Genomic DNA, 13,123 nt, shown 5'->3' on the forward strand with positions numbered 1-13,123 from the left:
TGATAAAAAGAAGTGCTGAAAGTAAAATAAAGTAAAAGTAATCACGTAATGCTAATCAAGTTAAATGGGCATGATGTTAAGTGTCAAATTGGCTTTGAAAATCGTGGATGGTCTTATTACACTAATCGTTTAGATTTAAATTACGTTGATTTCACGAAAATACCAAGTTAGTTACTTTAATACCTAGATGATCAATCACAGTTCTTAAAATTAATTATCGGACAGATTAGGTAGAAAAAATATTCTAGTGGTATATAGCGCAATATTGCATGTATTATTGGCTTTAAACATAAAGCAGAAATTTAGTTTTATATCTTGCCATGCAGGTGGATGGCTCTAACAAGTTAGCCACTCCGATCTTTGCATAAATACCTTGTAGCAATACACATGTTTTAAAACTGTTAAAATCCGCTTAAGAAGTCAGACAACGCATTTAAACAAAGATAGGAATCAAAACGTTATTTTGTATGCATTTGTTTGTAATAAACTTAAAGTTGATATATAATGGTGATACCAAGTCCACTATTAGAAATATAATTACGTTATTTGTTCAGCACTAACCACATATTGAACCAAATGATTACAACATAAAAGTGACATTATCATGTGTACAATTTGATGAGATCATTATGATCATATTAAATTGCAATGTCTACACTATTAAAGCTGATGATTAAATTGTAATGTATCGCAATTATGTTTTCATTGCCATTTTTCATTTGCAATACGGATTAAGTTTCGGCACGAGTTGCGTGTTAGTATTATAGCATTGTATATTATAGCAATAAGACCTCGTGCGTTTAGCAACTAGCAGTAACGTAGCTCCTTGGGGGCAGGGAAGACCACCAGACGAAAATTGGTCATTTGGGCCCCCGTCCCTCCATTACAGCCGTTTTTGTAACATACATTGTACGTGCCTTTACAAAGGAGAACTTTAATAGTTAAATTAAGTAATTCTGACCTTATATAATTACGCAAAATTCTCGTTACATGACGAACTTGCTCATCTTGATCTAATATGAAGTAAAGACATAAAAGGAAGACAAAAATGACTACACATGACATGCAATTTCGATAGCTCTGCACGAGGTTGTTATTCTGTCATGAAGAGTACACCGCCCGCTCGTTTCCAGTGGCACAGTTCACATTGATTCATTAACGTTCTTACCACAAGCACGTCTCAACATATGACCTTGGGTTGCGGAATATGAATTATTGTAACGCATTCCCCACATTCAAAGGTCATTCAATGAATGCTGAAACACGAGATTAAAGAACTTGTGTCCTGACAGATGAACATTTATTCCGGCGGAAACATGGGATACGGATTATTCTTGCATGATGAAGATTCTATGGAATGCTGTCAAAATCATAGGATTATTTGCCATTTCTTTAGGATCCCTGTTCACTCAGAAATAAGGTCAATGCGCTAGCTGACGACGTATCGTCTGCGCGCCAATTGCCAGACTGGAAGAGTTAAATATTGGTATAATTAATGGAGGACAACGTCCTCATAATAATGTTATCTTATTATTCATGATCACAAGGATATGTTTCCATATCACGCATACCACTTCATTATTAATAAACCGTAATGATATTGTTACGATGTTACTAAAACATGACGCAATTAAAGCAGAACTGAGTATGACAAGCTCTCCTATATGAGTTTATGAGTATAACACAATTCGACACATTCATGTTGCGTTGATATTATTTTTCAGGTCGGATTTAAATGCTACGGAAAGAGGGGGAATGCTGGGGGCTGGGTGGTAGAGTTCTTAAAGTGGGTGGCCTCGTTTGATACAGTCACGTCTCCAGTGTGTGTGAAATCAAGGTTGTTCGAAACATTATAGGGGACGTATAGTATTTTTCACTGAGAAAAGAAGAGAAAAATATTCGTTAAGGTATTCTGTCTAAATGATACCTAAAATAATCTTTTGAACAGTTGAAGAGAAACAACGACAGACATAGAGAGGAAAGAGAAACGAGGAGTACGTGTTTCAGCTTGTTTTCGCAAAATGAAAAACTATCACGTTGAACTGTTATTCGGTATTAAAACAGCAAATTGCGGGAAAGCAGATTGGCACATATAAATGAGAGGTACATGTAAGGAACATAAAGTTTTGATCCATTGTGACAAAACACCGCTTCCACCCCGCCAAACCCAACCCCACATACCCCACGGCATCAGAAATCAATCGGAGCTTATCCTTCATCTCTGTGTTTTTAAGCTGTACGAGTTAAGATTTTTGTTTCCGCAGAGCCATTCCATGAAAATAAAACTTTTATTGATGCTTCACCCATTTTAAAAGTGCAACTTCATTATATGTTTTGATTTGCATATCTTTTGAAGCACAATAATGATTGATGCTGCTTGTGCAAATTCTACATTAAAAGACAACGTCAAAAAGAAGCGACAGTGACAACATCCAAAAAGAACAACAAAACATGCGGCTCGAATTAAGTTAGGTAAATCGTTCAGTTAAATGTTAAACTTTTTCTCGAATGCTGTTTAATTCCTTTTGAATAATTTAGTACCTATATACGCGGGGAAAATGCATAGTAACATCCTAATTCAAAGAAAACACATAAAATACAAAAGTCCAATTATGGTACGAGATCATAAAGGAAAGTTAATACGGCGACAGCCTGACATTTCAGCAACTATAATCGTGTAAGAAGTAACATTTTAATATGAGACGGTATAAAATGTCACCAGAGTGATTAAACTATTCTTACATGAGAATGATATTGAGACAGTAGACAAGACACTCAGATGTTGACCTTGTAATAGAAGTATCATTGCAGTGTTGATATAGCTGCAACTGATGCCAGTGGCATAGCGTCACAATGGGCACGGGAACATGTGTCCCCCAATCGAAGTGAAAGTTTTGAAACATCCCATTGAAAATTTTCGACAAACGGCCAGTGCCTCCCTAATCAGGCTTGGTGTGCCTCTGCCCTCGAATGACTGACGCATGAGACTACGATCCAAGATATTCGACAATCGGAGCATATCCTTCATCTCTGTGTTTTTAAGCTGTACGAGTTAAGATTTTTGTTTCCGCAGAGCCATTCCGTAAAGAGTTACTTTTTGAATGATGCTTCACCCATTCAAAAAGTGCAACTTCATTATTTGTTTTGCTTTATTATATCTTTTGAAGCGCAATAAATTATGATTGCCGCTGCTTGTGCACATTCTACATTAAACGGCAACGTCAAAAAGAAGCGACAGCGACAACATCCAAAAAGAACAACAAAACATGCGGCTCGAATTAAGTTAGGTAAATCCTTCAGTTAAATGTTATACTTTTTTTCTAATACTGTTTAATTCCTTTTGAATAATTTAGTACCTATATACGCGGGGAAAATACATAGTAACATCCTAATTCAAAGAAAACTCATAAAATACAAAAGTCCAATTATGGTACGAGATCATAAAGGAAAGTTAATACGGCGACAGCCTGACATTTACAGCGACTATAATCGTGTAAGAAGTAACATTTTAATATGAGACGGTATAAAATGTCACCAGAGTGATTAAACTATTCTTACATGAGAATGATATTGAGATACTAGACAAGACACTCAGATGTTGACCTTGTAATAGAAGTATCATTGCACTGTTGATATAGCTGCAACTGATGCCAGTGGCGTAGCGTTATAATGGGCACGGGAACATGTGTCCCCCAATCGAAGTGAAAGTTTTGAAACATCCCATTGAAATTGTTTCGACAAACGGCCAGTGTCTTCCGAATCAGGTTTGGTGTGCCTCTGCCCTCGATGACTGACGCTATCGCTATACGCCACTGAGTAAATGCCCATTTCGGATTAGATCGAGGCAAATTAATCGCTTGTCGCGCGATACTCTAATGTAATATTCTTGCACATTTGCCAGTATCCTGAAAAATCTGATGTATGGTTCGTGTGATAAGAAACATAATGATAACAATAAAATACATAACATGCTTAGTGACTTTTTAACATGCTTAGAGCTTTTTTCTCTCTCGAAATCGGATTAACAACAAGTGACTCATTATTTTTGATCGCGTAACATTTGTTGGAGATTTAGTCTCGACTGTCAAGTGCTTTGACATACTCTTTACGTTGGTTTATACTTCAGTCGTTGGCTACCTGCCAATACAATTGAACGCGGTATTTTGTGGCGCGAAGTTCGACGACATTAGCTGCTGATATTGTTATTTTTAGCAAAAGAAAATAATTTCTAATGATCAAAATATTGACTGTACGTCATAATGATATTTCAATATTTAGACAATAGGCGATAGTCTTTGAGAAAATAATTAAATAGAGATTTGATGTGATTTAACGTGAAACATCTGCAGGTTTCACTACATTGGTATTGATCTTGCAAAGTTACCAATGTTATCTTTCATACATTTTTTGTAAATATAATTTCGATGAGGTAGACTATGAAAAGGCAAGCTTGTCTTTGAGCTTTCGACTAGTCACCTGCAATTCTTCTAAGAATAAATTAACTCATACTTGTGCAATTTTGAAGAAAATAACTATGTTTTTCATACTGTATATTATTGCTATATTATACCATTGATGAATGTTATTTACAGTAAACATACGATAGTTAACCACAAAACACATAAACGTTATAAACATGTTGTGGTTTTGGTCAAAACGTTTTTAACAATAACATTTAAATGACGGATTATTTAGAATATGAAAAAAACAAAAACAAAAAACGCCCAAAACAACAACAAAAAACAACAACCAAAAAACCAAAAAAAATAAATACAAACAAACAAACAAACAAACGAAAAAAACCCCATATATTTATATAAAATATTTTGGTTAATACTTAAATAACATTATGTTGGATTATTTTCAAACCTGTTTTCAAAAATAGTTTTGAATGTTACTTTAAATAACGTTTTATACGTTTCATATAACCCAATATTTAAACGTTTTCTGTAAAACGTTTGTGTATGCTGGGTATGGAATTCAATGGAAATGCTACGTTGGTGCATATTTTGCTATTAATGTAATTTTCATGCACATTGTAATATATCCGCAGCATCATGGCGGTGAGGATTAAAGTCAATTTGAAGGAAGGGTAATGTTGATCCAAGAGCATTTGACATTTTCGATATTTTACCACTATTCTCTTTTGCGAAAACTTTTAACTAATTAAAAGGTTATTTGATGTGATTTGACATGTGACAGAGCAGGTTACAATGGTATTCCAGAAATTGAAAAAAAAAATATTGGTATAGGTCTTGCTAAAGTTATCAATGCAAATTGTAGTACATCTACAGAATCATCGCGGGGAGGATTAAATCCAATTTGAAGTTTTCAAGTCAATAATTATAGTGTTATTTGATCCACGCGCACTTAACTGCCTATAGTATGTTGATGCTCTTACTTTAATGCAACATTTGATGGCATGTTTTATCTTCAAAAATATTTTGTTAATTAAGACTTTGAAAAGACAAACATGTGCTGTCATTGAACGTTTGACTTTTTTGCCCGCGATGCTTCGTAGAAAATGGAGACACCAATCTACACAACATTAGTAACACAATTGAACTCATATTTAGAAATTTTTGAAAATCTTTACAAGATCCGAAAGTAAACTGAGCTAGATCTTTATTTACTTCCATACCAAAATGATAAAAAAGATAACAATACAATACACAAGATCGATATATTTTTGATTAAAGGGGCACTTCGTGATCCACAGCCTCATCCCCCAAAAAAAAAAAAAAAAGTTGAGATTTTTATATCACTGGAAACCTCTGGCTACATAATGTTTATGTACAAAATATTTCTTGCAGATTAATTCGTTTAGCAAAGATATCGTGAAATTTGAATTTCGTTCTGGTGCACCAGAACGAAATTACAACGTATTGTCTATGGAGCAGTGTAATACACATAATCATGCATAACTCGCAAACGAAATATCGGAATCAACTGAAATTTTGGGAATATGCTTTTTTCGTGGATATGCACTGAAAAATGTCATAAAAAGAGGATGCTAGGATCACGAAATACTCCTTTAAATAAGTTATTTTTAATTTAGTAAGTTTATTGCATGAGACTAATTTGGCATGGGGGAGCAGGTCACAAGGCCAAAGGAGGCCAGAGGTTGACAACTCCATCCATCTTATATTTCATTGCAAACATATAAGACAGAAGTACAGAGCACAGACATTAATGCCGGCCCATATTTGTAATTACAATCACATAACTCAAAACATGGCATTGTTTATAAGTAAGAAAGCAAGGATAAGAAAATAAATTTATGAAGTATTTTGTAGCAAAAGAAAATTAATTATAATGATCAAAATGTGTACTGTCCGTCATAACGGAATTTCAATATTTAGACAATAGGCGATAATCTTTGAGAAAAGAATTACAAACAGATTTGATGTGATTTAACGTTATTTAACATCTGCAGGTTTCACTGCATTAGTCTTGCAAAGTTACCAATGCCATTTTGCACAATTTTCGTAAATATTTCGTTAAGATAGACTATAAAAAGGCAAGCTTGTCGTTGAGCTTTCGACTAATCACCTGTGATGCTTCGTAGAACATGGACAGATCGGTACAAATACTAAGAACAAATTAACTCATACTTCTGCAATTTTGAGGAAAATAACTTTGTTGTGATTTTATTTTCAATTTAATAAGTTAATAGCACGAGACTACGATCCACGATATTCGACAATCGGAGCATATCCTTCATCTCTGTGTTTTTAAGCTGTACGAGTTAAGATTTTTGTTTCCGCAGAGCTATTCCATAAAAAGTTACTTTTAATGATCCTTCACCCATTCAAAAAGTTCAAAATCATTATTTGTTTTACTTTGTATATATCTTTTGAAGCACAATAATGATTGCTGCTGCTTGTGCATATTCCACATTAAACGGCAACGTCAAAAAGAAGCGACAGTGACAACAAAAAGAACAACAAAACATGCGGCTCGAATTAAGTTAGGTAAATCCTTCAGTTAAATGTTAAACTTTTTCTCGAATGCTGTTTAATTCCTTTTGAATAATTTAGTACCTATATACGCGGGGAACATACATTGTAACATCCTAATTCAAAGAAAACTCATAAAATACAAAAGTCCAATTATGGTACGAGATCATAAAGGAAAGTTAATACGGCGACAGCTTGACATTTACAGCGACTATAATCGTGTAAGAAGTAACATTTTAATATGAGACGGTATAAAATGTCACCAGAGTGATTAAACTATTCTTACATGAGAATGATATTGAGACACTAGACAAGACACTCAGATGTTGACCTTGTAATATAAGTATCATTGCACTGTTGATATAGCTGCAACTGATGCCAGTGGCATAGCGTTATAATGGGCACGGGAACATGTGTCCCCCAATCGAAGTGAAAGTTTTGAAACATCCCATTGAAAATTTTCGACAAACGGCCAGTGTCTCCCTAATCAGGCTTGGTGTGCCTCTGCCCTCGAATGACTGACGCTATCGCTATACGCCACTGAGTAATGCCCATTTCGGATTAGATCGAGGCAAATTAATCGCTTGTCGCGCGATATTCTAATGTAATATTCTTGCACATTTGCCAGTATCCTGAAAAAAATCTGATGTATGGTTCCGGTTCGTGTGATAAGAAACATAATGATAACAATAAAATACATAACATGCTTAGCGCCTTTTTAACATGCTTAGAGCCTTTTTTTTTCTCAAAATCGGATTAACAACAAGTGACTCATTATTTTTGATTGCGTAACATTTGTTGGAGATTTAGTCTCGACTGTCAAGTGCTTTGACATACTCTTTATACGTTGGTTTATACTTCAGTCGTTGGCTACCTGCCAATGCAATTGAACGTGGTATTTTGTGGCGCGAAGTTCGACGACATTAGCTGCTGATATGGTATTTGTAGCAAAAGAAAATAAATTATTATGATCAAAATGTGTACATGTACTGTCCGTCATAACGGAATTTCAATATTTAGACAATAGGCGATAATCTTTGAGAAAATAATTAAAAAGAGGTTTGATATGATTTAACGTGATTTAACATCTGCAGGTTTCACTACATTGGTATTGATCTTGCAAAGTTACCAATGCTATCTTTCATACATTTTTTGTAAATATATATTTCGATGAGGTAGACTATGAAAAGGCAAGCTTGTCTTTGAGCTTTCGACTAGTCACCTGCAATTCTTCTAAGAATAAATTAACTCATACTTTTGCAAATTTGAATTAAATGTTTTTCATATATTATTGCTATATTATACCATTGATGAATGTTATTTACAGTAAACATACGATAGTTAACCACAAAACACATAAACGTTATAAACATGTTGTGGGTTTGGTCAAAACGTTTTTAATAATAACATTTAAATGACGGATTATTTAGAATATGAAAAAAAACAAAACAGAAAACAACAACAACAACAACAAAACACCCAAAACAACAACAAAAAACAAAAAAAATACAATCAAACAAACAAACAAACAAACGAAAAAAAACCACCCCAAAACACCAAAAAACAAAACAAAAACACTTCAACAACGTTGTTAAAATGTTATTTTAAAATATTTGTTGACATATATTTGTATAAAATATTTTGGTTAATACTTAAATAACATTATGTTGGATTGTTTTCAAACCTGTTTTCAAAAATAGTTTTGAATGCTACTTTAAATAACGTTTTATACGTTTCATATAAAACCCGATATTTAAACGTTATCTGTAAAACGTTTGTGTTTGCTGGGTATGGAATTCAATGGAAATGCTACGTTGGTGCATATTTTGCTATTAATGCCATTTTCATGCACATTGTAGTATATCCGCAGCATCATGGCGGTGAGGATTAAAGTCCATTTGAAGAAAGGGTAATGTTGATCCAAGAGCATTTGACATTTTCGATGTTTTACCGCTATTCTCTTTTGCGAAAACTTTAAACTAATTAAAAGGTTATTTGATGTGATTTCACATGTGACAGAGCGGGTTACAATGGTATTCCAGAAATTGAAAAAAAAAAAAAATATTGGTATAGGTCTTGCTAAAGTTATCAATGCCATTAACAATGCAAATTGTAGTACATCCACAGAATCATCGCGGGGAGGATTAAATCCAATTTGAAGTTTTCAAGTCAATAATGTAGGGTTATTTGATCCACGCGCACTTAACTGCTTATAGTATGTTGATGCTCTTACTTTAATGCAACATTTTATGGCATGTTTGATCTTAAATAATATTTTGTTAATGTAAACTTTGAAAAGACAAGCATGTGATGTCAATGAACGTTTGACTTCGCGCGATGCTTTGTAGAAAATGAGTGACACCAATCAACACAACATTTTAAACACACTTTAACTCACATTTTCCAATTTTAGTTTTCTTTACGAGATCCGAAAGAGAATTGAACTAGATCTTTATTTATTTCCATGCCAAAATAATACACATATAACATGATATATTTTTTTATTTAGTAAGTTATTTTTAATTCAATAAGTTTATTGCATGCGACTAATTTGGCATGGCGGAACTGTCCAAAAGGTCAAAGGAGACCAGAGGTTCTGTAAAAACGTTTTGCGTTTGCTGGGAAATATATAATTGCATTGGCTGCAATGAACGATTTCTTAACGGTAAATACAGTTAGTTCTGTGGTTTTCAACGGCATTCCAGGAATTGAAAAAAATATATTGGTATAGGTCTTGCATAAGTTATCAATGACATTTTACATGCAAATCGTTGTATGTTTACAGATTCATTGCGGGGAGGGGAGGATTAAAGCATATTTGATGACATTTTCAAGTCATGATTGTATGTAGGGTTATTTGATCTATAAAGCACTTAACTTGCTCAATATTTTACCATTATTCTGTCGCCAACAGTATTTTGATAGTCTTACTCCATCTACGTAGATAGTTCTTTAATGTACTTTCAAAGGACAAGCTTGTCATTGACCCATCGACGATATCTGTTCGACACTGTCTAGGAACACAAATTACCTCATATTTTGGTGATTTTAGTTTATTCAAATCTTTACAAGATCAGGAAGCAGATCGTTGCTGATGTTAGGTTGACAAATTTTCTGAACAATATTCCCTAACATGACGTTATTGTTTAACAATGGCAATAACTTCATTTTACTTTGTTATAATATTCTTCAATCTGAACAGCACTGTCGTGGACCCGGCAATTTATATTATGTTTGGCAAATGATTATGCGACTGTGTGTTTAGTACTACAACTAGGGAATCCTTATTGATATAGTTTTACATATTTACTAGTATGTAACAGATGAATGGAATCTCGTGACATGCAATTAAAATAACAATAGTAATAATGACAAGAGGAAGGGAGATAATATGAAGAAGAAAGAGGAGGAACAAGAAGAGGAAAGAGGAAGAAGATGACGAAGATGAAGCATAAGAAAGAAGAATAGAGAATAAGAAGATGAAGATGCTTGAGGAATAGGAGTAGGAGTATTCACTTTTACGAAAACCTGTGACTAAATAAAAGGTTATTTGATGTGATTTGACATGTTACAGAGCAGGTTACAATGGTATTCCAGAATTTGGAAAAAAGGATATCGGTATGTAAAAGTTATCAATGCCATTAACAATGCAAATGGTAGTACATCCACAGAATCATTGCGGGGAGGATTAAATCCAATTTGAAGTTTTCAAGTCAATATTATAGGGTTATTTGATCCCCGGGCACTTAACTGCTTAAAGTATGTTGATGTTCTTATTTTAATGCAAAATTTTATGGCAAAAATATTTTGTTAATGTAGAGTTTGAAAAAAGAAGTTTGTCATCGAACTTTTGACTTTTTCACCCGCGATGCTTCGTGGAAAATGGATGACACCAATCTACATAACATTAGTAACACTAACAGATTAACTCATATTTTGAAATTCTAGTTTTCTTCAAACCTTCACGAGATGCGAAAGTGAATTGAATTGTTGACGATACAAATTCGAACAATTTTGTGAACAATATTCCGTGACATGACGTTATCGTTGATCAATGCAATAACTTAATATTTTATTTTGTTGTTATGATAGTCTGCAATCTACAATCAGGGGGAAAATAGTTGGCACACTTTGACAATAATTATGTTGGAATTCTACATTGCCGATCTGCGAGTTCAGTGAAATTAGTATATCTATGTTTGATGAGTACAGACCTTCCCCTTTCCTCCTCCATTCCCCCTTGCCCTTAATGTCAAAATTGCTTTCATCAGCATTTAATTTGGGGAAAGGAGCGGTCTACATTTAACAATATATTTTTTGAAGATGAAACATGCCATCAAATGTTGTATTGAAGTAAGAGCATCAACATACCATAGGCAGTTAAGTGCACGTAGATCAAATAACCCTATATCATTGACTTGAAAACTTCAAATTGAATTTAATAATCCCCATGATGATTCTGTAGATGTAGTACCATTTGCATTGTTGATGGCATTGATAACTTTTACATACCAATATATATTTTTTTCGATTTCTAGAATACCATTGCAACCTGCTCTGAATCACATGAAATAATGTTTTTGTAAAAGAGAATACTCCTACTCCTGCTCCTCCAACTTCTTTTTCTTCTTCGTCTTTCTTCTTTCTTCTTCTTCGTCATCTTCTTCTTCCTGTTGCTCCTCTTCTTCCTCCTCCTCTTTCTTCTTCATCTTTCTTCCTTCCTCTCCTCATTATTACTATTATTTAAATTGCATGTCACGAGATTCCATTCCCTAGCTGTAGTATTAAACACACTAGACACATAATCATTTGCCAAACGTATTATGAATTGCCGTGTCCACGACAGTGCTGTTCAGATTGAAGAATATTTTATAATAACAGAGAAAATGAAGTTATTGCAATTATTCAACGATAACTTCATGTCGGGGGATAATTTTTAGAAAATTTGTCGACTTTAAATTACGTGCTTCCTGATCTCGTAAAGATCTGAATGAACTAAAATTACCAACATATGAGATAATTTGTCTTCCTAGACAGTGTCGAACAGGTATCGCGTGTAATCCACAAAGCATCTCGGGTGAAAATTCGATGGGTCAATGACAAGATTGCCTTTTGAAAGTGCATGAAAGAACTATCTATGAAGATGGAGTAAGACTATCAAAATACTGTTGGCGACAGAATAGTGGTAAAATATTGAGCATGTTAAGTGCTTGTAGCTCAAATAACCCTACATACAATAATGACTTGAAAATTTCATCAAATATGCTTTAATCCTCCCGCGATGAATCTGTGAAGGTACAACAATTTGCAATTAAAATGGTATTGATAACTTAAGCAAGATCTTTTGACAATGTAGTTTTTCCATTTCTAGAATAAAGTTGAAACCACACTACTAACTGTTTACCGTTACGAAATTGTTCATTGCAGCCAAAGCAATTTTATATATCCCATGAAACACAAAACGTTTGAATTTCGGATTATATAAAGGGTATAAAACGTTTTAATAACATTCAGAAGCTTTTTTTGAAAACGTGTTCCAAAAAATTCTAACTTGAATGTTAATTAAATGTTGACAAAATATTTTGCAAAATTGTTTGCCCAAAATATTTTATAATAACGTTTTAAAAACGTTTTCATGACCTTTATATAACCCGACATTTAAATGTTATTAAAACGTTTTGAATACACGTTTAAAACTTTATTAAAACGTTTTGAATAAACGTTTAAAAACATTTTTTTGTTTGCTGGGATACCGTAGTATAGGAAAGTGTTCACTTTTTCCGCACAAAATCATTATTTATAAGGTCAAAATAAGTTACATGCTTGATAACTTCTTCTTTTCAGAAGACGCGTTTTAGTGAATGGTTTCGTCTTAATTTTGAAAACAAAATTTGCTGCTAGTTAATATTTTATACAATACCCTAACATTTAATATCAAAACTACTCCCCAGCCACAGAGCAAAACGCACGGACGCATAATCGGCATGCGATGCATTATGCAAGAATAGATTGATACCATATAATACATTGCTACCTACAATCAAGGAAAATTATTATAGCACACTCTGGCATACTAACTGTAAATCGCATGTTGATGAAAGCAATTTTGACATGGGCTCTCCAGTCTTCCCGGCATTGGTAGAGGGGATATTGGGGAGAGAAGG

The 13,123-nt window shown here is 33.7% G+C and overlaps 1 protein-coding gene across 2 annotated transcripts in view; it reads left to right on the forward strand.

Moving 5' to 3' along the window:
* LOC140140933 (metabotropic glutamate receptor 1-like) overlaps positions 1 to 13,123 on the forward strand; it is a 274,990-nt gene that overhangs the window by 72,657 nt on the left and 189,210 nt on the right. The gene's annotated exons all lie outside the window — the stretch shown is intronic.

The sequence above is a fragment of the Amphiura filiformis genome, chromosome 19 (assembly GCF_039555335.1).
Source record: "Amphiura filiformis chromosome 19, Afil_fr2py, whole genome shotgun sequence".
In the NCBI taxonomy this organism is placed as follows: domain Eukaryota; kingdom Metazoa; phylum Echinodermata; class Ophiuroidea; order Amphilepidida; family Amphiuridae; genus Amphiura; species Amphiura filiformis.